This window comes from Lagopus muta, chromosome 8, assembly GCF_023343835.1.
Source record: "Lagopus muta isolate bLagMut1 chromosome 8, bLagMut1 primary, whole genome shotgun sequence".
Taxonomy (NCBI): Eukaryota; Metazoa; Chordata; class Aves; order Galliformes; family Phasianidae; genus Lagopus; species Lagopus muta.
Window position 1 is genome coordinate 7,686,626 of NC_064440.1, and position 25,908 is coordinate 7,712,533.

The following is a 25,908-nucleotide window of genomic DNA, read 5'->3' on the forward strand; positions in this document are numbered from 1 at the left end:
TGAAATGCTGAACATAAGCAAGGAACAAGAAAAATAAAGGAAACAATGGAACAAACAGAATTAAAAAATCTCTATATTGCCAAAAGAACAAAAAAAATTAGGGAAAGGATTAATGGTGAATAAATACACTCATCCAAGTCCTTCACTGGAACCACCTTAAAAAAGAGAGGAATAATAAGGAAATATTTATGAGCCTTCCTCAAAGGTAAAGCACATGGGGGAGGGAAAATAGAAGTCTTCAAGAAATAAATTGAAATATTTCACTTTACAGAAAAGTAAATGAAATACATCGTTCTCAGAGCTGAAGATTTATTATTTATAGGTTTCCCCAGTGCACATGCCTATAGAGGAAGATGCCTTTTGGAGGCTGATTTTTGTTTCCTTATTTAGAATACATCTGGTGTACGCCCTAAGGTCCCACCACCTCTCAGCACAGTTCCTTTGGCATGAATGGAGACGGATTCTTTACTCCACCTCAATATTCTGCCCACTATCACCTTACTCTGAAATTTATAATTACTTTCCTACAGGTTTTTCCAAGCATCCATTTCCTCAAGCCACAGAAATATATCTTCCTAGTTTTTGTATGCTATTTGCACAACGATTTGCATAGCAGAAGTGAAGAGGGGATTTTTTCGCCACACTTCCTTTTTTAATTTTGTCATATTTCTCATCTCAAAGAAGAAGTGAAAGAGTAGATATTAATATTTGTAAAAATGTCTTAATAATACAAAGGGAATGGGAGCAATGGTAGGTATGCAATGTGCTACAGTAAAAGAACTAAACCGAGCCACATCAGACATAGAACTCCACTACATGTGGCCCCCTGTTGCCTTGAGAATATTCCCACACAATAGTGTAATTCGTTTTCCACATTATTCTTTGTGATAGTTGTGATGACAAACTTTTGAGCTCTGGACCCTAGAAGAAGATTTGCAAGGATTGTATATTACATTACTTACCGTTGTACTGTCCTTACTGTATGACTTCATATTCTAACTCTGAATTAAAGTGGATGCTGCCTGGTGGCTGTCTCTTGGAAGAACTTCACTTACAAAATATAATTTGGGATACTTAATTGCACGCTAAAAGGGAAGAGAACTTGAAAGCCTTTCAGCATCTTCTCTGAATGTTGCACAAATGTCAGACACCGGTTTCCATAATCTTTCATTTGCAATTCCTCCCATTCTCTCAAAACAAGATACAACAGGATTTTCTTTTAAGAGCAAAATGCCATCATATCTATGCATCATTTACATTCAAGGCCTGTGCTTTGTTTGCACTTCAAGGAAAGTGGAAAAATAATGTGAAATTCTGAAGGAATGCTACTGGCATACGCTACACTTTCATACTTTGTTAATCTAATGGTGCATATCATCTGAAGCCATGAGAGATGTTAGACTGCCATCTGAACCGTCAAAAACATGTGGTATATTCATTTGATCTGGAGCAACTTTCACCATTGTAGCCAAATTTCATTAGGATGAATTTGGAAATGATGCACAATATCTGCCAGCACTGTATTCTGGAGGGACAGACAATAATGTAACTGTACAAGTAAAACAAAAACCAGCACCACTGTATAATGTAAGAATCACTTAATATCATTAGCAGATGATTTTGAACAAGCAGAAGTGTCAAATATGAAATTGAAAGAAAAAAAGGGAGAAGATAAAAATAATGTGTTAAAGTAATATACTCACCTTGTAAGGCATGGAAATCTTGTACAAGAGTCCGACTGTCAGCTCACTTGCATCTTACTGATGGCTCTGAGCATTGTCTTGCCTGCATCTACTGATGGGATGAAACATATTTCTGATTAAAAACAACCTTAAATGATAGAGATTTGGTGAGCAACCAGAGGTGCTGAAGGTGCTCAGAGCTTCTTATTAGTTACACATCTCTACTCATAGTAGCTCTACTTTCAGTCGCTTTCTGCATGTAGTTTTACATATTCAAAGCAAAAATTTTGGAGGGTTCCTGTGATCATCTATAGAGAAACATATACAGAGTTTTCAGGTTGAAAATACTGTACTGTTCAAAATATATATATTATTAGACATAAAATGCACTGCAAAATAGGCCAAAACAGACATGGTATTCCACCTAGAGTTTATTTTAATGTCTCTCCATACTTAAGTCCATGCTTCAGCCCCTTGAAGTTGCATGGTATGTCCTAAACGGAATAAATAAATCCCACTGAACAGAGCATACATTGGTATATTAGCATGGCATCCTTTATGCTTCTTACTCCAGATGCACTAAGCAACAGCTGAGCCTTTCAAGTGGTTTGTAACAGCTTCATCAGTGAAACTTTATTATCACAGTAGCTAAGGTTTCATATGCACTGGGAGAAAAGTGCACCCTAAGCTAGGATGAGAATCTGTACCAGCTACTTGTGGATGTGTGAGCAGATTTGACATCCACTTGTTGCAGCCCTGGCAGCCTAAAATGGTCCATTCTCTTTTCTCTTTCCTCTCTCCCAGCCACTCAGCTGCTGCTGATATTTTGCCTTCAGGCATCCCAGTGCAATTGTTTTTGACACCATGAGGCCAACTGATCCAGAATCATAACAGCCAGTTTTGACTAGGCTATTTTTAACCACTACCAATCCCCTGAGGTGGTTCAAAGCATGGATGCAAACATATCTATGCTAGCACAGCTGAGTAGGGGTGAAGGAACAGATATAAGCAGACAGTATTTGCAATCAACTTCTCACCCTGTTAAAGAGATTTTATGATTTACACCAAACTAGCCAAGAAAAAAAATTATATTAATTGGATTTCTCCTTGGTTAGTGATAGAAACTTGCTCACCAGGTGGCACAAGACCCAGTCCTGGTGCAGGAGAAGAGGTGCAAACAGGCACAGAGAGCAGAAAAGACACAGAATGAGTGATACCAATACTTTCTGTGGCAGCTTGCAGTTTGACTTTCTTCAGTTGCATTGCCCGAATTTGGCGGAGCAAAAGGAAAAAGACTAAAAAATTAGTCTAAAAAACTAAACTAAAAAAGGAAGAAGTTGTAAAATTGCTAGTAAAACAAAGTCTGAGTTTTTCTCAGCATTAATTACATGGCATAGAGTGATTCTGTCTCTGCAGTTTTATCTGAAAGGGAGAATACTGCTGGCAGGAATACAAGAGACTCTCTCTGTTGTCAGTCATTGGGAAGCAGATGGTACATCTTGGCTGAGTGGCTTCTTGGGCATCTTATTTCAGCCACTACTTCTGTGTACCTGAGAGTGTAGTCAGATGTAAAACACACAACCTATACATGGGCTGCCGTAAGTCAAGTGCAAGGAATTCCCAATCACAGCAAGATCAGCAGGAACCCAGAATATCCTTCTGTTTGCCCTGTACAGAAATATACCTTCCTCTTCTTGGCTGAAGTTAAGGTAGTTACATACAAACTAGTTAGGGCAATAGATCATTTGTTCCTACTGTAATTATTTAACAAAAAAATGATTTTTTAAAGTTAGTTTTGTTTTTATTATTAGCAGTCTAAGAGCAGCAAAATTAATGAAGGAAAATAATGAAAACTTTTCACCTGTCATGCTAGCTTAAATAAACAAAAATACCTTTTAATAACTCCTGCCTCATGAAGGGATCAGACGTTGTATAGGAAACCACTGTCAGTAGTCGTTTTTTACTTAATTTACAACCCTATTACCTGGATGCCTTCCCAATACCTCACTGTGGATGACTACTTTGTCATTCAGAGTTCACAGTGGAAATTGCCAGTGATTGTTCAAGCAGTAATTTGGAGGCACCTTTACCTTGAGTTTGATTGTACAAGAAAACTTTACACTATAGTTTCTGGGATCACCATAGACTTAAGATCTCTCTGTTTGCCTTCTCTTTAATTAGAATCATAGAATGAACTGTAGAGTCATAAAATGGTTTGGGTTGGAAGGGACCTTTAAGATTATCTACACCTCCCTCTAGACCAGGATGCTCACAGCCTCATCCAGCCTGGCCTTGAATGCTTCCAAGGACAGAGCATTCACAGCCTCGCTGGGCAACCTGATCCAGTGTCTCCATTCTTGTTCTGTTAGTCTGAAAGAAAAATTATTCTGGATTTAGTCTTAACTATAAGGGATCTGGCTAGTACAGAAGTCTTTAATGGTGCAAACAGTTGTTAGAAAAGCACGCTGCCTATATGGGCACTATGTACCAAAATAAAGGTTGAAAGTGTATAGCTAAAATACTGCTGTCAGAAGTAAAGAAAACTACAGGACACAGTTTGTAACTGCAGAAAATAATGGGATACATAATTTTAAAAAGAGATTGATCTCCTTGCTGTGAGCTTGTATTGAGTCTCTTAAGTCTAGTACATGCAAAACAGGAGAGAGACCTCATAGCGCTTATATACATAAGAAAGGAGACATTAGGGGTTTGTTTGAATTCAGTAATGCACAAATTGATATGCATATGAAGTTAATATATCTGAATATATAACAAAGCCCATGTGTCTGAGTCATTTGCAGCGAGGTGACACATTTTTTTTATGCATCACAAAGCAACTGCTAGACAGACACACTGAAAAGTGTGAGGCCATAAACCTCCATATACTACTTAAGCTCAAGACTAAGCTGTAAGTACATAAAGCACCTGTAGATCAATTAAACCTCAGTAGGTAGCCAGTAAATCACTTTACTGCCAATATTTATCACTATATTGGATCTAAATGCATTAATTCCCTTTTGCCTCTGTTGCATCTATCAAATTGCTGATATAAAATGGAAGTAAACCAAAGGGGAATATTGCCATGGGACAATTAAACTACTCCAATCTGCAAAGTTACATGCGCATCGTGTTATACACGTGTACATGATTATTTTTAATTTTAGAGACAGCAGTGGCTACCCCATGGAACAAAAAAGAAAACAGTGTAATGCAATCTGAATGCAAAACAGGAACCTCTGCCACATTTTATCAATGCCTGCCACCTGAACCAACATCAGTCAACAATAAAAAAAGACAGAGAGGATCAAAGTTAAGTCTTCTTGCTAGTCTGATCTGTGGGAGATTGTGATGGACAGACAAGGATACAAAGAGTTCACAGGCTAATTTTCCAAGCTGCAACCACTGCAACAGTCTTCTTAGGCAAGGTTGCACAGAGAAGAGAAAGGCAATAAATCCATGGGAGCTTTCTTGACTGAAGGAAACTACTGGCATGGAACAGAAGCGCAAGAATAAGGACCTAAGGAGAAATCACGCTGACTGATAAATTTCTCACTATGTTCTCAACTATAATGAAGTTTATATAAACAGCAGTTCTCACCTATCACAATGGCTGGCCATATGCCTACTCCTACTTCAAGCAACTATTAACTCCATGAACCCAGAGGGTGGGCAAAATACAAGCATCAAAATTAGATACCTTCAGCCTTTTTCCTTTCTTACAGAACTGCTACAGGTAATTTATTAGTGAATAGATACTTGCCATCTGTTTTAAAATAAAAAGCCCCCTCAGAGGCTCTACAGCCTCCTCCATTACATTTCAAGCACATGCAAGTTGCAAAGGTACAACTGGAAGAAGAATCAGGCTCTATGAGTCAGAAGCTCTATTTTCTTACCAACCATTAAAAGGACTCAAAGTGTGTAATTTGAATCATCCTCAAATTCTCCAGAAAATATAAGCACAATCATGTTAATAGGATAAGAAGTTCTTAAGCATATTGTTTAATATCAGTGCTCTTATGCTTTGGTTGCTCTGTAGCAGCCAAAGGTTGGAATGATAGATTAAAGACAAGCACCTGCTCCATTAGCATGGGATGGGTAGGGTGAGAAGCTGGGGCTGTGGTATGGCCTCAGACTTCCTTGGAGAGAGGTAGCTGAAATCTCAGCCCCATTCCTCCAATTTCATCACAATTTGATGTCTTCATTTTCTGTGGGGTAACTTTAAACAGGCGCAGTGTTTTGTTTTAATGTGGATATATGGGGAAGAGACAGGCTTCTGCATGTACATCATACCCCAGGGCTAGGTTGACACTTTTGTGAAGCCACTGACAGAAATGAAGAGTAATAACAATGCCTAGGAGAAAACTGAATCCAAGGAGCAGAAAATGGAGAGGCAGATTGCTGCAAGTAAACCTTCCCCCAACTCAATATCTGAGTGCTTCTGCTAAGGAGGAAATGCACACACTTCTGATTATCCTTTTGGTATGTCATGCTAAAGCCTTGTCCACACAGGATGGGGTGCATTGTACCTTCACCTTAGGAAACTACATATACCAGAAGAGTTACCACAACTCTCCAGATCTGACCAGTGCCCTGTGTGAGCCATGCGTATGATACTTATGATTTAGAGGTGGAGCTTGCAGTATGCCTGGCTGGGGGAAAATTTCTCATATTCAGACTCCATCTCCAGCCTTCTGCCATGATTACCTGGTTGGGATTTGTCTTGAAGCACTGCACACAGTCATTTCCCTGCTAAACAGGCTGGCTCCTCTCCTTGAGATGACTTTGTAACCGGCCTAGAGGGTCAGAATCATAAAACCTGCATAACCTGGGTATTTTCCAAAAGGCAACCATGCATGATCCAGATAGCATGTTTAAGGGGCTATTAATTGAAGGGACAAAGCTTTGGCTGGGATTAATGATCACACCTCAGCCTGCAACAACCCGAGACCCATTAGCAAGGGTATGAGGGCACATCTGTGCCTCACAATTTTATTCAGACAGCTTTGCTCCTTACAATATCTATGGAATAAAGAGAAAGTGTGAACTATTTTTACCTGACATACCTTATTACATTTTAAATTACGAGGGAAAAATGCAGACCATTTTTTTTATGGCTTTTAACTCATGGAACCATAAAATCAAAGAATCACAGAATCACATGGGTTGGGTTGGAAGGGATCTCAAAGACCATTCAGTTCTAACCCCTACTGTGGGTTAGAAAATCAGGCTGCCCAGGGACCCATCCAGTCTGGCCTTAAGCAGCCCCTGTTCCAATTGTACCTCAAATGCATGCTCTACGCAGTACATGAAATGCAGCCAAAGAAAAGCACATCTGTTCCTACCCCTCCAAGAAAAAGTTGAACACAGACAGCAGGTCTTCAGAGCTTGGGGGATTTAAACACAATCTTTGCTTCCCACATTTTAATGGTTATGTAAACCACAACATACTTCACTTTGAAGTATATGATTAGAAGAAGCTCGACTACATCCTTACTTCCCTGGAAAGTCAGTACAAAGTCTGGCTTAGTCTTTCTCCAGTTTGTTTTGAAGCCCATTGCATTTTATTTTTTTTTCCAAAGTACTGGAGTTTCCAACAAACAATAGCTGTGATGCTGTGAACAGAGCTTGCTGTAATAAACACGTTCACATGAAAAGTAGAAGAAAATAAATTGCACTGCAGAACAGATTGTGGATACTGTTTTTCAAAGACTTTGCAAATAACAACTTACATTGTGTTTTCAAGTTAATAAAGATAAATCGTTTTCCAGTTTCCTTATTTTAAATTTAAAAAGTAGAAAATAAAGATAAAAGACACATGATAATAAGCAGCACATACACATAATACTGAGTGAAATAAGTAAATTTTTCTTCATATGTGTTTAAAAAAGGTAAAACGAGCAGCTCTGATCTTCAAAGAGAATGAATTACACTGTTTGCATGTCAGCAAACTTCAAAAGACCAGAGCAAGTTAAAAGAAAATTAAGAAAATGGAAGAAACAATCCATAATTGAGTGTGAATAGCAAGCTGGAAGGGAGACTTCATTTCATTTGATGTTTGCTCATTAAATGGACAATAAAGCAAAAACTTTTCTCCACACACACCCACAGTAACTGTTCTGTGCCCTGTGGGGATTGCAGGGCTGGGTGCCAGGCACATTTCTTGCCTTGTAGAAACTAATGCAGCCACAGTGAGAAAAGATATTCAGAGTCCAGTTGTGAATTTATTTATTTAGCTAAACAGGAGAAGAACAGAAGAGAAAGCTCTGAGAAATATATTTCTCAAAACTTCTGCCTTCTGTGTGGATGGGCAGGGAGTAAGGTAGGGCTTTGTCAGACTGGGTTTCCTCAGGAACAACCAAGTAGCTGAGAAGTGGCTCTAATTTGATCTCTTCTTCTGGGAAAAGCAAATTCATCAAATACTTGCTGCCCTTTACTCACTGCAGAACACAAACAGCATGTCAATCCCGAGCCCCAGAACTTTTTGGATGCAAACTAATGAGGAGCAAACCTGGAGCCCAGGGCTTCATGAGACTATTGACTTAAATACCTAAATGAAATGCACCTTACCCAAAAGTAATTAAGAGGTAGGGAATGTATTAATTCTCTGCTTGATCTAATCAAGTACAAAGGATGTGCACATGTGTGTGCAAACATGAAGGGGTGAGTCGGTGAGGGAGAAGATGGGTGTGCATGGTAATGTATCAAACACCTACATCCAAAATAGAGGGTTGTTTTATCCACCTATTACCAGCAGTAAAAGAGAATGATCACACAGTCAGCAAAAACATTGCAGTCAGGTAATCAGTGAGAGTTATCATTTGGGAATTCTGAGTGAAAATTATCCACAGCAACGTCAAAGGTTGCTACCCAACTGGGCAGAAACCTTTAAAGCATAAGCGAAAAATGTCCAGATAAGCATTCAGGTCAATCCAACCAGGTATAACATGAGAGAATGAATGAGTTAAAAATAGCTGTATACTTTAAAAGGAAGTTTGAAAATGTTGTTAAAATCGTCAGTTAACCAAAAGAAATTTTGTACAAGCTTTTGTTGTCATGGGAAATTCCTTTACATCTGCACCAGTAATGACTGGTAACATCTGCCTCATGCTTCCACCATCCACCAGTTCTGTCCCTTTTTTGGCAGAAGTACATTTTGACAAAATTTAATTTCATATCATCAGTTATAGTTTTCCTCAGCAGATATTTTAGATCTAGTGATTTTGACAATACTGTCATGTAGAATTTATATTCAGAAATGCAAGCTTCCCTGCAGTGGTCATTAACAAAGTATTTTCTAGCTTTTAGAAAATTAATTCACAAATGAGTGTATCTGCTACAACTGTTTAGTCATATTACTTGTAGACCTTCTTATTTTCACTGAGTGTACATCAAGAGCAAACCTTAGGAGGACAAATTACTCAGTGATACCTCTGAAGCTAGAATTTTGTAATTTTTTTTTCCAGTCTTGAAACACAGAGAGCACCCAAACTGGAAAGTATATGTTGGAGAGTTACCCAAGACTCTCCAAAGTAATTCTGGATTTTTTTTAATGAAGTCCTGAACCTTCTATTTTGCATTTGTAAGTCTCAGTTCTACTGCAGTCATTAAGCCACCTGGACAAGAGAAAAAATCATTGTATGGAAGACTTGAAAACAGTATAGGGAACATCTGCAGATGGATAAGTCATTCCAGCTGTCAGTTGAAGTAATCTAAACCTCATACATTTCATATTACAAGTGTGTACATATATTTATGACAGTATTACCTTAAACTCTGACTTGTGTTAGGGACTGATGAGCAAATACTGAATAAACAGTCTCTTTCCCTCACATATCATCTACCAGCTCAGAAGCACAGTGAAGATTAAAATGTTATCACCCAAATTTCATTTTCCTCCAATTTGTGGAGTAAAAGAGACTTCATTTGCATGATGTCTGGATAGAAACTTATAGGCACCAACATCTGCGATTTTTGAGACAAAATCATTTGGCCTGAACAAAAATAGTGGCAAAACCACATTCACATAGTTTAAAAGCACAAGTAGTAAGTTTCCAGTTGTCAGGAATATGCCATGGCCCTTTAAAATTTACTAATATAAATTCAGTCAGAATGTCCCAAAGAATTGAGAAACAAACTAAAACAAAACAAAAAAAGCACCAACTACATAATTCACAGCTTTGAAACTCTAGAAAATTTGTTAATATACCAAAATTACTAGTAGCAGTCAGAAAAAAATATATAAGTAATAAAACATTTTAAAATCAGTATTGACAAAAGCTTTTCAGTAGTTTTAGCAAAGACGAAGACACAGAGCACACAACATCTCCAAAAATGCCATGTCAAGTCTATGACAGAGCTAAAATTTCACAACCAGACTCCTGGATTCTGTTCTGCTATTTTCAAGAAAAATCTCCAGGACAAGAAACAAAAAAAAAAGCACAGAAAATACAAATTGGTCTGGCATTGTTCAGTGGGGAAATAGTTTAAACATTTCTGTTTGTAGTGTAGAGCAAGGGTAGGCAATATGCCTGGACGTTCAATGAGTGCAAAAGAAATAATCATTTATTTTGTGTTAGGTAAATGTATGACTTTGCAATAAGGACAGTTTGCAGAGCCATGCTGAAATTTAGTCAATTCTCCACGTGCAGAGTGTCTCAGAATTACTTTCTAACAGCAGAGTTAGGAAAAAAGACACTGCTTTTTCCCTAAGCTGTTGTGCCTGTAACATACAATTTTGCCATTAGTGAAATGCGATGAAAATTAAGTCACTTGTAGAGCCCAATATGCTTAATCAATCTTTTTGGTTAGTTTTTTTTTCATCTTTGTTACTACTCTGGGCTTTATTCAGCAATAAATTGGCTGTAGAATTCAAGCTGCTAAAAGCTTTTCAAGAATCTTTAGCATTGCAACCACGCTCCTTCACCAGAGCTCTAATCTATAAATCTGAGGACAGAGGAAGGTCATGCTAAGAACGATTTCAGAGCCATAACCCTATCTCATACCTCAAAACATGTTTTCTACCACCACATGGATGGTTGACAGTGCTGGCAGGCAGTTTTCTACTAATAGTGATATCACAAAGATTTGAGGAAGCATATAGAGGGGGACCTCCTAGCCTCTTGTTTTTTCTTATATACTCCTCTACTTTGGAAGCACAGCTGGCCCAAAGGTTGATTTGTGCAGAGAATATGAATAGGAGGGGCTGTGTCAGGGCAATGCAATGAATCATCCAAACCAGTAATATCAGACAAATGGGGAGGAATAAAAAAAAGCCAGCAGTAATACTTTCCTCATACACACTCTCAGCCATGCTGAAGTCATAATTTGTAAGACACTGTGCTACAATTTACTTGCTTTTTCACCAGGGCTACTTAAAATTAATAACTATGTGTTTAGGAATCACTTTCATGGATTTCCTCTCCTTTCCTCTTCTCTTCCCCATCCCTGACAATGCTCAAGGCCAAGTAGGATAAGCCCCTAGCCAACCTGATCTGGAGGGTGGCCACCAGCCCACAGCAGGGGGTTGGGACTGGATGATCTTTAATGTCCCTTCCAACCTAAGCCATTCTATGATTCTCATCAGAGCTCTGTGAAATCAGAAGAATGACTATCTAGGCTTTTTCAACCAGACTATTCAAGGATTAGTGAGTTTTTGCACCTCCCTTTGAACTCTAGACTCTTCCACCAGAAGAAGAAAGCATAACTCATGAAGCTGGTAGTGGAAATTTCTCAGATTACATCAAAGTTCATTTTGAAAAGCTTGGAAGAAAAAATGCAGCATGTGATGCATGAGAAGAGGCCCATGGAGTGCTAACTGGGTGTTTCTTTCAGTACATCAGCTATCTATTTTACTATTGAACAGTTCTGATCTCCTCAAACTTTTGGAAAGAGCAGCAGAACACATGGCCAAAAGGAAAGCAAAGCTGAGACTTTCTTATCTATCAAACAGAGATCAAGGAGAGAAGTCAGACACTTAATTTCCCAAAATCCAGATCCACAGCATAAATTTCCTTGTGTCCTGGCTCAGATGGATAAGGAGACCCTGACTATGTTGCACCATTGTAGTGAACGACCTCCTGGTGGATTGGGAAGATCTCAGTGCACAGTATGAAGCACAAAACTGCTTCTCACTGCATTACTAAGGGACTAGCAAGGCAACAAGTCACAGTTTCCAGACTATAGGAAGTGAATATGTTAGCATTTTTCTCTAGGCTGAAATCTTGAAAGCTGAACTTAAACTGCAGTCAGACTCTCAGGATGACAAAGTGCAGCAATGATCCCCATATTCCCTCCAACACACTTGTGATTCAGTGTATGTCTACCTCTCTTGTATCCATTCCCGGCCCACTCCTAGCATAAGGATACTTGCTCTGTGTAACTCCTGACACTCAGGCACAAATTACATCTTTCTGGCACTACACCAATTTGTTCTCTCACTAGCCTTTGCAGATACAGCATTTCACATCTCCCTCAAATATTTCTAACACTAGACTGCAGTTCAGCTCGCCTGCAAATGTTTATGCCTGTCTCACAGCAAAACTGTGCCATGCTCCTTGCTGCCACCCTATCCTGCTCCAAATGATTATTTCTCCTCCGAAACACAGATCATTTCATCACAGGAGAGGAGGAAACGCTGCAGATACCATTCCAAAACATCAGTGAAAAGAAATAATTCACTATGAGTGTGGATTTAAACCTATAATATTGAAAATTCATATGCAAAGTTATCCAAGTATTTTTTTCCTTAGTTCTGTATGGAGAGGAAAAATGATTTATCTTGATTTCTTTTCTGCTATGCTATTCTATTAATAGAGATAAAATGATTTACTTACTTTAGAATAGTGTGACTCTTCATTTCCTTAAGCACAAAGATACATCTATATCACCTGTTTCCAAATGCAGTAGAAATAAGCATTTATTGCATCATATATATTTTCAGCCTAATAACCACAAATTTTGAATTTGAGTTAAATTGGTGAATAACTTTGTGAGTATTAAGTACCAAAAAGTCAGTCACTCAAAGAAGTCCTGGGTCAGAATATTTTTCGATTCAAAACAGTTATCGCACGTATACACAAACATTAGATATAATTTATAATTGCAAATGGTTTTGAAAGCAAGAAAGCATTATATTAAAAAATCCTATCTTTCTTACATTCAGATATTTTTTCTTCAACAATTTTCTTCATATGGTTTCTTAGTTTTGATTAGAAAAAAAATGTGGGGATTGGTCAGTGTTGCAGATCAGAAAGACTATTCAGCTGCAAGAGAGAAAAAAATTAAATTTGAAACATTATTCTCTCACATATTTCCTGACCCTAAGAGCAGTGCTCTGTCTTGACTGAGCTTGTTTGGTTATTTTTTTAATGAAAATAAATACCTTGTAGAAAATGTTTTCTCTTCCCAAATGAAAGTTTTCTGTGATGTCTGGTATTTTACACCACTTTTTTTTTTTTTTTTTTTTTTTTTCATTGATTTTTAATCGAAAAGAAACCAAAACATCAAAATCAACTGGTTTGATTTTCCTGGTCCAACAGGCTTCATTGTAATAGTGAAACAAAACTGTGCACTCTCACTTCTTATTTTTCACTCTGAAGCGTGAAATAATGAAAGTGATTTTCTTGGCTGAAAATGTAAATGTAAAAAAATTTTTTTTTTAATTTTTCTTTTTAGAATATTCAAAAATTTCTCCCCTTAATGCAAAATATTTTGCCTTTAAATGTTTTGTACTTTCCAATGAGTTCCATAATCACACTGCTTACGTGATCATAGTCCAGAAATGGACTAAGATCAAGCTACCATGGAAGGTTTGCATACAGAGGTTTGCTCAAAGTTACTCCTGCATCAGTTGTGACCGAGCTACTTCTGAGTAAAAATTTTCTTGCAAGTCTCTAGAAAGCTTAATTGGTTTTTAGAGTTTGTTCAGTTTGTTTCCTGGGTTCAGACAAATGGATATGCCCTCTTTCAGTATCCCTTCCTTTCTAGACTGTCTTGCTTTGTACTGCAGTCATAAATTATTAAAATGCTAGTATAAAGCCTTCTTAAATCCATAATAAGCAATTTTAATAGTAGAGATATCAAGCAAACGTAGTGATTATTGTGAAGTTTCTAACTCATGAGGGAATTGTGATGTTTAATTAGTTAATGCTTCTACATTTCAAAAAGAGGTTAAGTTCTAAGTAATACTGTCCCTATCTTTTTCGAAATCTATTATCCCCATTAATGTCAAAAAGAAATTAGCAGAGATAGTGTTTTCATTTAAGCTGCGTTTCTATGTGTTAATATGTTTACTTATTTTTGCAGTAAACAGCGAAGCCACTGATATTGCAATCAAAGCTATCAGCCAAGGCTTCATAGACAAACAAGCCTAGACACAAAGGTGGAAGACAACTGTGCAAGAACCATTTCAGTTTCCAGCTGTCAAGGACATTATAAACAGAGCAAAGAGTTCATAAAAACAAGAATAGCATATTCTTGGCTCTCTATTTGCAGTTAAAATAGATTACAAACTTCACCCACTGTCCAGATGAACTACAATTAGAACACTGCTTTTTTTCAACAAGAGTCTCTTCTACTTGAAAATACTTTTGCTTTTCTTTTCTTCTTTTTTTTTCCAATTTAAAAAAAAAAAGCTTTTTTTTTTTTTTTTTTTTTTTTGTCTTGATCAATTATTTTGACTGAGGTATAAAAACTCCAAGTAAATTTTAAAAGGTTTTTTTTTTTATATTGTTCTTTAAAATCTTTTTTAAAATGTTTTCAAGATTACAGATAAGAAACATACCCTGTATTACACTAAACATTCTCTTGGACTCCAAACAGTATACTAAAAGACATTTCAAAATGTTAGCACAGCAAACTTTATTTTCTCATCACTGTAGGTAAAGTTGAACACACCTTTTATCTCATCATAAGTGCCAGTATTAATCAGTGAGCCTCTGAAAGCTATACAAATTCAGTATCACATCTGCAAAATGGATCAGGAAGAAATATATCAAATCAATAAAAATAAAAGGAGGAACAAAAACATTAAGAGGCACTTCAGAGGTCCAGTTTATTTGCTTGCTTCTTTCTAGCTATATGAATTCATCTGAGAAAACAAACATGTAATTATGCCACTTCAAACTGTGATTCAGAAAGGACAGTTCATCCTTTAGATAGGTCACTATGTGACAATGCATTATCAAATGGCACAACTTTGTGTTTCTAACTCACATAGGACTATTTCCTTGTTCAAAACCAAAAGTGGCATAAATTCATTTATAATTTAAGTTAGTTGCTGGCAGCTCCTACAATGGCTTTCCTAGAGAATAATGAGATAGACGGTGGGGTAAGAAACATGGTAAGTGACTGTGCAATATAAGGCATAATGAATAGTGGCTCTGTCCCTGGCAGGAGACCACAGTACCCAGATAACCCTGTCATGTGATGTCATTTATAGCAACTCATAAATTAAAAGATATGTTTACTGTGAAAGCTTCTGTCACTACAAGGAAGAAGAACAGCGTAATGCCACCCTTCTTTCCAGGATTGCAAACCAAGGCCAAAAATCCCTCCTAATGTAAATGATGTCAATCCATTCACTGCAACTGAGTTTTACTCACACTTACAGCAGGAAAATTCATAAGCTACTTCTGTTTTAATTTAATTAAGTATTGATTCTTCAAAATTGTTAAATTAAATAGTTTTTAGTTAGCAAAGTCTCTCTGCAAAAGACAATCTAGCAAAAAAAAAAACCCTAAAAAACTGATTCTACAGTTCTGCAGATAAGTCAACGGCAGTAGACAGGATAGACATTAGGGAGATGAAAAAATATTTTTTTGAATGTATGAGGCCAGAGAAATATCCATCTTCTACTATAATAGCCTCACATGATGAGCAAAAATTACAACTATCGATTAATATCAATTACAGCGAACACAAAGAAATCTAGAAAGTGCTCACAAATAAAATGTCACTTATAGAATCACAGTATCATTAACATTGAAAAAAACCTCGAAGATCCCCAAGTCCAACTCCAACCCATATCCCACCACAGTCACTAACCACATTCCTCGATGCAACATTTCTCACGGGTCTTGAACACCTCCATGGATGGTGACTTCACCACCTCCCAGTGCAGCCTGTGCCACTGAATCACCACTAGTTCTGAGAAAAATATCTCCTAATATCCAACCTGAACTGTATGCACATGCATACATAAAAATGTTTCTTTGCACACATGCACGCAATTGTACATATATTGAGAGGAAAGGGGTATGGACCCAAGATTCAGTCCACCTAGGACGTTTATTACATTTTCTGTGAGCAAGATCATTCATTATTTCTGGTTTCATATTGCTAATCAGTTATTTCTCTCTTGCATTCATGTAATTATATCATATTAATAAGAATTTTAGACAAAAGCTCTACAAGGTGAATTCTCAACATGATATACATGCAACTCCCCATAGCATGATCAATAGTTAGTCACACACAGAGAATTGATTACAGGCTTAGATTTTACGCCATTGCTATCTTTTGGGTTTTTCTTGTTATTTCAATGCACGTGTCAACTGTTACTCTTTTTGCTTAAAATCCATCCTAGGAATAGTATTAAGCTTATACATAATGGAATTTTATTCTAGAAAACGTAGATTTTAGGCACCGCATGATGAGAGAAATAAAATACAGCTAAAGACGTTACAGAAGCAGGTCATGGAGATCTGGTTTCTAAGGGAGCTTCTGAACATCACAAAAACATAAGCAGTCACTGTCAGCTCTAAACTGCACACATTAAACGTATCTACAAAGAACTCTGACAGGTCTCTACAAATCTAAGACTTTCTGCCACTACAGAACATCTCCAGTTTAATGGCAAGACTGAGGTAGGAAGTTGAACACTTACCATGCAACAGTTCTGCAGAGTGAATTCTCCTTTAGACAAATATTCATTTATTCTGAAGTCACTTGCAAATCTCTGTTTAATTTAAAGATATCTGAATTTCATTTCCTACTATTTTCACTATTTTTTTTTTCTAAAATGGCTTTATAAAGCATGAACAGAAATTACATCTCTGTATGCTTATGTGGGTTATATTTGAGTTTCCTCTGCAGAATTTAAAAATAGATCAGAAATGCCAAAGTAACAAGCTGAAGATTAGATGTGTTACCTGTTTTCTGCCCCAACTGTGCAGTGTTTTTTTTTTACACTCAGAAATACTTCAAAATAGACTTCTAAAATATGCCCATATTACTCACAGCTAACAAAGTTGTCCAGAGTAACAAGCAACTGAAATATTGCTAAGGTGTATACGAGGTAGTGGATGAGTGCTGTTTTCAGAGATTAGTTTTGATCTCAACTTCCTCCATACACGAAAAGACAACAAAAAGGATAACTGAACAGACAGTGAAAGATGTTTATCTCTTGGTGTGCTTTGATTCGGTTTTGCCACAGTTACAAGGTTGTGCTGGAAATCCTCCCATACCCTGCGCACCCTTGCTGATGACTGCTGTGAACTGGTATTCATAGATTATGAGGAAATTTCATGCCAAGACAGATGGGGTTTACACTAGAAAAGGAAAGACCCTACTCATAACAATCAGCTTTAGAAAGTTACTTTTAGTATCTGGGATTGGTGGATCCCTTGTGTATTTTTTACGAACCTCCTTTGGGAGAAACACAGAAAACGCGGTGGTGGTGACCATGACTCTTTTCTTTGAGAGCCTCATAAGTAGCCAGCGTGAAAGCAGCTGACCTCTCTTCTCATGCTCAGCATGCACATGAGTCTGGAAACAGAGATTTGAATAAGTGATTTCCCAGGGAAAAAAAAAAAAGGTTGTCCTGTGAAAATCATCATCTCCAGGACAATGGTGCTGGCGTCTTCCTGTGAGCTGTGACTTTAGACTCTCCCTTCTTCACTAGGCTTACAAAACTGCACCAAATGTATCTAAGCATAAATTTCATTTGACTTACTTTGATGCTATTATTCTGTTATCTTGGCCTTCATAAGCCAAGAGCCATTTCATAGAGCATAATAATCTGGAAAAATATCACATACATAAGTTAGACAGCTTTAGAAGGTTACTTTGCAAATACCAAAAACTAGTCCTGGTTATACTTTTTCCCTTCTCATGCCTAATTCCTATTACTTAGAGAGTTTTTCTCATTAAAAAACTCACTAATGAAGATGTCAAGATACTCATGTTCCTAAATGTTAATTATCTTGCTTGATTAAGAAGGAAAAAATAACAAGTCTGAGGGTGTAGCATAGTAAAATATATACTTTCCTTCTATATTATTTAATATATTACACATATCACAAAGTGTATAGTATGCTGTACATATTCTATGCACACTTATGTAGAAGCGCATCAGATATTTTTTTTTGAAAGTGAACTTTGCTTAAACGCTTGAACAGTTTTCAGAAAATACTGATAAAACCCTGGAATCTTAGAGAGAACAACTGTAAGCAGACATTAGAAAATCATTAGAAGAGGTTTTGAAAACCATAAGTAAATGAAAAGGTCGTGTTGCTGTTATTTTTACATGGAGTGTTCTTTATCTGCAGCGCTACCAAGACATTTGAACTCCTCAGAGCAGGACTCTGCAGTTAGTAGATCGTGTCACACTACACAATCCTTTTCCATGAGATTATAACTGGAAGGCAAGGAAAACATCAATAGTTGGCAGCTTCTGATATGCAAATGCAAGGCAATAATTCACACTGTTGTAATTGTTCATTGTGGTTGGCCATTGCTTTATATGATCTTAAGGAACTTTGTTGGAAAAAACTGTAATAAGATGATTGTTACTTTAAAATAATATTCAACCAGTTCTGGCAGATAGTATCTTCCTCTGCTAATGTAAGTTCTGCTTATCTTATAACAACTATTCCATCTATTTGAGCTTATCCACTGCTTGTTTTGTACTTTGCCCATTTCTAATCAAGCAAATGTTCAGTACGTTTTAGGCACTGGTCTCATTAGTTTCCTCTTTAGTATTTATTATTGCCCATGACAAATCTTTTTCTTGTACTACTGAGAAATGCAGAAGGCTAATCTAGAGCAGCATTGCTGTTGCTGGGCAATTTAGATGAGATCAATATTCATTAGCATTGGTAATTCACCAGGCAAGAGGACAGTGTTTTATAATGACTAAAAGATACCAGCAGTATGTGTAAGTGGAAAATGTTATCCACATAGACAAAAAATACACTATATTCACTTCATAGACTCTCTTGGACAACCAATATCTGTGTTTAGTCAATTGCATTGCAATTTTTTTCCTTCTATCCAGCTGTACAGGAAAGAGTCCTGTACAGTGAGGATGGTGAGGCACTGGAACAGATTTGCCCAGAGATGTGGCAGACGCCCTGTCCCTGGAGACTTTCAAAAAAGGGGTGGACCCAGCCCTGGGGGCAACCTGATCTAGCTGTGCATGTCCCTGTTCATTGCAGGGGAGTTGAACTAGATGACCTTTAAAGCTCTTTTTCAACTCCAAGGATGCTATGATTCTTTGATTCTATGATTCAAAAGAGCTGACTTCTGAGATAGAGTTGGAAGTTATTTATATCTTGTTCTAAGTCTCCTGAGTTAGATATTTCTCAAGGGTTTAAGGGACGTTTGATCTGTTTTTTGGTGGGGTTTTTTTTGTTTTTTTTTTCAATTTTATCATTCACTTCCTACTCCTGATACGTAATTAGAATGATAAGACAACCATGGTGTGATGACCATGAGTAGTAAAATGTTAGAACAACAGAGCTGTTACATGATACACTAATACATTTTAAAATCAGACACCAGCTACCAAAAACAAATTGCTAGAATGTACCTATTCTTCATTAATAGCTTTTCAAGCTGAGCTTAATTAGAAAAATGAAGACTTTAACACATGGGAAACAAAGGAAATAAATACCATAAAAAAGTAACACCAAAAAACATGACATCCTACCAACCCTCAACACCATGGACTGGACCATAACAGTGAACATCCTCGAGAAATTAATCTTACCTAGATATAAATTTAGTACAGTTTCTCCTGTTATTTTCAAGTTTCTTGCTGTGATTTTGCTGTTCCATGGAAATTTTGGACAACTGTCATCTACTTTGTTTTGAGTGGTCAGAATATTTTGTTGATCTGAATCGTTAAGATGTTCTTTAACAGTATTAACATAAAAACATTTGAAAGCTATTTGTTTTTACTCAGGATTTTTCTAAGACTTTATGTAATATTTGTGCTGTAAAATTTCAATTTCCTTTCCTTCTGCAGTCAACACTAAAACAACTCTGCAGCACATGACAGCATTCATTTCATGATGTTGTCATTTGTTAAACTCCTTCAAGATTGATTCTCATTTGCTTTACTGATGTATTTCCTTGCCAGTTTTAATACACTTGTTCATTCCTCCAAGGTAACTGCATGTTTTCTTGCACACTACTTTAGACTGAATTAATAATGACTCTAATCTGTTGATAATTGAATAATGCAGCCCTCAAAATTGTATTCCAAGTGCTTCGCTTTGTTGATTGGCCACATCATTTGGCAGGAGGAATTAATTGTAAAAGATTTGCAATTCTACATAGATAGAAAAACATTTGCAAAACATTTGTGTTATCATGGAACAAGTCTGAATTAGTTCCCATGAGGTTAAAGACAATTTATGCAATTGAAACTGAGGAAGCTTTTATCTGCACATGTAAACTCTAAATAAAACCATAGACAGTTTTTAACTTCTTCAATGATTGTGCAACATTCTATTTAAATTAAAAAAAAAAAAAAAATCAGCATGCAGAGCTAACCATTCTTTGTTATTTTCAAATACTTATTTTTCTCTAACAGAATAAATGACCCTTTGCATCAGCTTAGCACTGCCAGCAGTTTCTAATCAAGGGATAATTATTTCAAGGAGTAATATGTTCAGTCAAACATCTTGACTTACAGAGTAGTCTTAGTTTACATTAAGATATCATTTTTCTAGCAAATAAAGAAAACCAGGGTCTTTCATTGGGTTAATTAGTTCTGTGTTCTGAAAGCAGTTTTTAAGGCTCTCTTTCTTATGCTTGTATTGATCACTGTGCTAAACCTAAAGCACATCCAACTAAGACTTGAAGGTAATACAATAAATAAGCCAATATAGAAAGCAAGCTATACTTTGTACCACTGCCCTTTGCAGTACACTGAATGAGCACTGATATGAAATATGTAATGAGTTATCATAATGTGATAACCCACTGAGATATAACCACAGGGGAATGACAAGACCATTCTTATTTCCATTAGAAAGAACGGAAGGAAATGTAAATTTCCTTAATATCAGCATTTCTAAATAGATCTACAGATACTACTCTTCACAGTAAATTCAGTGGCGACATCCAGCACAACTGCATTTCAGACAGCCATATTTTACAGATACAAATTGCAAAGGTTCAGAATGAATTTAAAAAAATGCATCTACAGAACTTTGAGTCCAAACAGGTTTAGGAATGAAAAATGTGAATCACAAGCCAGATTTTCAGCTGCCATTAGATCAGCAGGACTCAAAAGTCATCAGTGGAATATCTGGATCTGTAGAAAAATGGAGGAAATTAAGGATTTACTTTATGCAAGTCAATAAACAAATCTCCATAAGCCTGGATTACAGTTAGTAGTTCCTTTGTAGAAATCAAAGCAAGATAAAGAACTGGCACAATTCAGTCTATGTTGTACACTAGGGAGCCTTTCAGAAACACCTGTGCTAGTGAATTTTAATGCACACAGAACCACACTGAGCAGACACATAGCTTCTCTTTCCTGATGAACAAGGAAGGATTCAAATATGTACCACATTTGTCTACCTTGTGGTTATAATTGGATAAGTAAACCCATATGAAACAGGTCCTTTCCAAGAATAAACTTAGTCTGATTATTTACTATTAACTACACCAAGTACAAGGAAAATACTATGTAATTTTGACTTGCTCAGCAGTCTGTTCTGCAATCAGGAAGTATTCACTGTATTGACTTTTTGTTCATTAACTATTCAGAAATGTAACCAGAAAAATCTAACTATACACTTTTAAGGCCTGACTGCCATCTATTCCCCACATACAAAATGCTCAACAAAGCAAGTTACCAATGCACTGGATAGATACCAGATTTGCAGACACTGTCATCCCAAGAGGCAGAGTCACCAAGAATTCTGGTTCATTAAACGCAGGTAACAAATGAAGTTTCACATGAGACATTCATCTGATGATATATAATAAAGAACTCAGTGCTTGAGTGTCTTTCTGCTCTGTACCTTTTATGGCTGAATGAGGAGAAATTCTTAAAGATTTCCTCAGTTGCCCTGTTGCAGATTAGAGAGGAAAAAGAATGCAATTCCTATAAAAGGAATAGAGAGCTTATTTGGAGACAGTCTGGCTACACAGCCTTTCTAATCATTGGGAGTTTGCGCTTAAGCACACTGCATGCAGTGGAGTCGCTCAAAGCTTCCCACTGTTGGATACCAGAGCCACTATCTCTCGGCTCCTCAGCAGGCTGATGTTTAGAAGCTTTTTCCTGTGGATGCACATTAACATAAAATTCATGAGCCAACACTGTGTCTCATATGCATTTGTTGAAGAGTTCAGAAATACATTTCCAGAAAATGTCAGTGGGTCTGTTTTCTCCTATTTCTTACTGAGCTGCTGTAAGATGCTACATATGACCTTTTCTGACTTCATGCTTGGTTGACATCTGGTTACCATATGTTTGTATTATTGCTCTACCCTTTTACTATAGATCATACATCCTGAAAGATATCAATCCACAATACCTGCACACCTTTGTACAGAAAGTACACTTTGGATAATTGTCAAAATACCTGATGTGATAAAATACAGTGTTATGGAACAAGGTCAGAAAATTAATCAGTAAGAGGTGAACTACATACACTGATGTTTTGTGTTTTGTTTTGTTTTTTACTTAGATAACAGAGTCAGTTTACATTTTGATAAAAAAGTAAAGAAGTATTGTAACAAATACGTGTTGCAACTGAGGCAATTCAGATAAAGACTTATTATTCAGCTTTCACAATGAATGGAAAAAGAACAATTAAAAATCAAGAATTTGCTTTTAGGCCATATCGATTCCCCACATTCAAGTTAATTCTTACTCACGTGAATGTCCTCACTAGATTTAGCTAGTTTCTAACCGTAACTATTAGCAACCATCTCCATAGAGGAAGCAAGATAGATACGAATTCTTAAAAAGAGTGAAGGCATATTTCTCAATCATGGAAGGCTGAACTCAAGTCAGTATTTTTACCATTTGGTATTGTAAAACATCCCAGTATTTGTTGATATTCCAAAATATTGATGGCATGATAACATGGTAAGAAAGCATATTTCTAATGTGAGCTCCATAGGAAACCATTTGAGTAAAGCAGCTCTTCATGAGGCTTAGTGGATGATTAACTGTAATTATTTTTGCAGATTTGGAGATGTTCTGGCAGTCATTCTATATTTGGAGGGCCCATTGATTTTAGCAGGAATTTTAAATAATGGATTAGCTGAACATGAGGTCCTCCAGGAAAAGACATGTAGTGAAAACAGCAACTGGGAGATCTGAATTTTTCAAAGCAAAAGAGACTGTTGTCAGTACACTATTTTCATGGTTGTATGAGCAACAGTAAATGTCACTCCAGCTCTACAAAGAATACTGAGATCAAACCAAGCCAAAAGAAGACTTCTGATTGCCTATTGGAGAATGTTCCATGACTGTCTCAGGAGTTTTGTCTTATTACAATACTAGAGACATGATATTATAGCAACACATAGAGAACCAAAATGTTTTTCCAAGAAAGTGGCCCAAGAGCTCAATTTTTTATTTTTCATTTCTACCAAGCTCACAGATATTCAGCATTGCTTCACTGACTACTTTCTGTGGCTTATAGCTCAGGTCTGTCGTAACTCTGCAGTAAAGTGGACTTAGTTTTTTTGTAAATAGAATACTGAACATTTTAAGAAAAAGAATATTTTCTTGCTGAAGCAGGAAAAAAATGCTTGTATGGTCAATTATATGGAGAAGAAATTAGGGCAGCCAGCTACTACAAGTATTACGTTTGCTCTAGCTGAGTTTTACCCAGTTTCACTTAGCAAGTTGTTTAAGGTGGGGAAGTTGGATCTGACGCCTACATGCACGATTCCAACCAAGGAAGTAGCACTAGAGGAAAGCTAGAGAAGACACCGATGTTGCTGGGTTTTTTTGTTTGTTTTGTTGTTGTTTGTTTGTTTGTTTGTTTGTGAGTAGAGGACAGAAATTTCCTCTAAGAGGTCACAACTACAAATGATGTTAGTCTTCAAATTTAACTTTTTGAAAAATTTGTGAGATAGTCACAGATTACAAAAAGCAACCACCAACAAGTATGAAAATCTCTATGGATAAAACATGGAGGAAGGCAAGGGGAATAAACAGAATAAACAAAAATATTTTCCAAACAAGTGCTGCAACTTTTTGCATTAAAGTATCAGTTTCCTTTACAAAAATCTCAAGCATCTTAAAACCAATCCAAACCAAAAGATAACAAAACAAAAAAAGGCAATGGCAGTATGTAACTGTAATTGGCAACAGGAATTCCTTCCACCTTTTTCACAGTAGCCACAATAGCGTAAAGCCCAGAAAGAAACTGTGGCTAACATAACCAAAACAGCTATTAATCTATTCTAAGAAACTGGAGACAGACTCATAACTTACTGCTCTTCTCTTTTATACATTAATAAGCAATTATTGTTACAGAGAGACTTTCCTGCTCACATATTTCTCTTGTGTTCATTGGCCCCTCTGGGGAAGTGCTGCACTGTAGTTTCAAGTTCTGCTTTCCCTGCTGAATTTCTGTCAACAAAGGCTGAACTGTAACCATGACTCCTGCAATCCAATTACTTAATAAAGCTGGCAGGCACTGTCTTGGGAATGTGATCGCTTGACTTAAATATTGCATCCTATAGGAAAATAATAGTAGCACAAATTCTCAGGAGAAAAGCAGGAACTGAGCAACAGTTCCAGCAACACTGAATGAAATCTCAGACAACTCATATCTCTAAGAGATCTAGTCCAGAAGCACTTGAGTGCTAACTAATATGTTTTTCTCATAACAAAATGCAGCAAAATGCCATAATTAAAACTTATGATGAATTGAGAATTATGCTACCTATTAAGGAGTTTGCTGAAAATGGAAAAGCAAATCTTTCTCTTGCAATTAAAAATGAGTTTGCTGCATGCTTAAAAAACAGATAATGGCACAAAGCAGTTGCTCACAAATCTTAACCGGTGCATCACCTCTGCTCATATGGCAGGAAAGGCACTCTGTTGTAAGCCCCATTATTTCACTGTCCCTTTCACTATTCCAGAAAAGACATCATTGTCAACACAAAGCAGCCACAAGCAGTAATATCAACTTCACTAAATGGAGTTCAACAAAGGATTTATTCTGGGACCGTATTGAACTCTTGGAGTTAACACTTTGTCCAAAACGCCTAGGTATCACTCCAGGCTGAGCTAGAAGAAATTCAGATTCTTCCTTTGCCTTCACTAATGCAGAAACCAAGCAGAGACGTAAAACCCAGGCTTATTTCCTATTATTGGTCTCTCTGGTAAAACAAGAACAGGGACAATATTACCTAATACAGACAGTGAAATTCCCATTGAGAAAGATTTCAGTTCATAAGTCCATTATGTTTCTGTGAGCCTCACACTTTTAAATTAGTAAGGATTAAAAAGAAAGCAGCTTGGTGCCATATCCCAATTTAAACTCCTAAGTACCATAATTTTTCTTTCAGATCTCTTCAAGTGAAGCATTTTCCTTTCTTTTATTCAATTCTCCTTTTCACAATAACAGAGTAAAAGTTTTCTCTAACCTGAACTAATGACCAATAAATCATTTAAAGCATGCAAACACAGTTCAGAGAAAAGGAAAAATCAATTTAAACTCGTAAATTTTCTAAAGTCTAAAGTAGATTTTTCTGCATGGCATTCTTCAGCTCCCCTTTCCACATGCACACACACACAAAAAAGCTCATTTTTAAGAGCTAAATAAAATAAAAGATATAATTTTATTTCATTGTGCAAACTATTAAGCAGAAATTAGGCTAAGCGAAAGAGGTTTAGGAAGTAAAAATAAAAATTTATCATTATTTCCATTTGGAAATATTTCAGATTTATTTTCAGTCACAAAAATATTTTCTCTTCCAGCTTACCCCAACGTGCTAAATTATATGGCTCCATTATGCT

At 36.6% G+C, this 25,908-nt stretch overlaps 1 long non-coding RNA gene across 3 annotated transcripts in view; it reads right to left on the minus strand.

Moving 5' to 3' along the window:
• Window positions 1-1,882, minus strand: part of LOC125696588 (uncharacterized) — a 36,204-nt gene extending 34,322 nt beyond the window's left edge. For all 3 annotated transcript variants that reach the window (XR_007378440.1, XR_007378439.1, XR_007378438.1), the window contains exon 1: window positions 1,704-1,882. This is a non-coding gene — a long non-coding RNA (uncharacterized LOC125696588). The remainder of the gene's footprint in view (window positions 1-1,703) is intronic.
• Window positions 1,883-25,908: the final 24,026 nt, after the last annotated feature.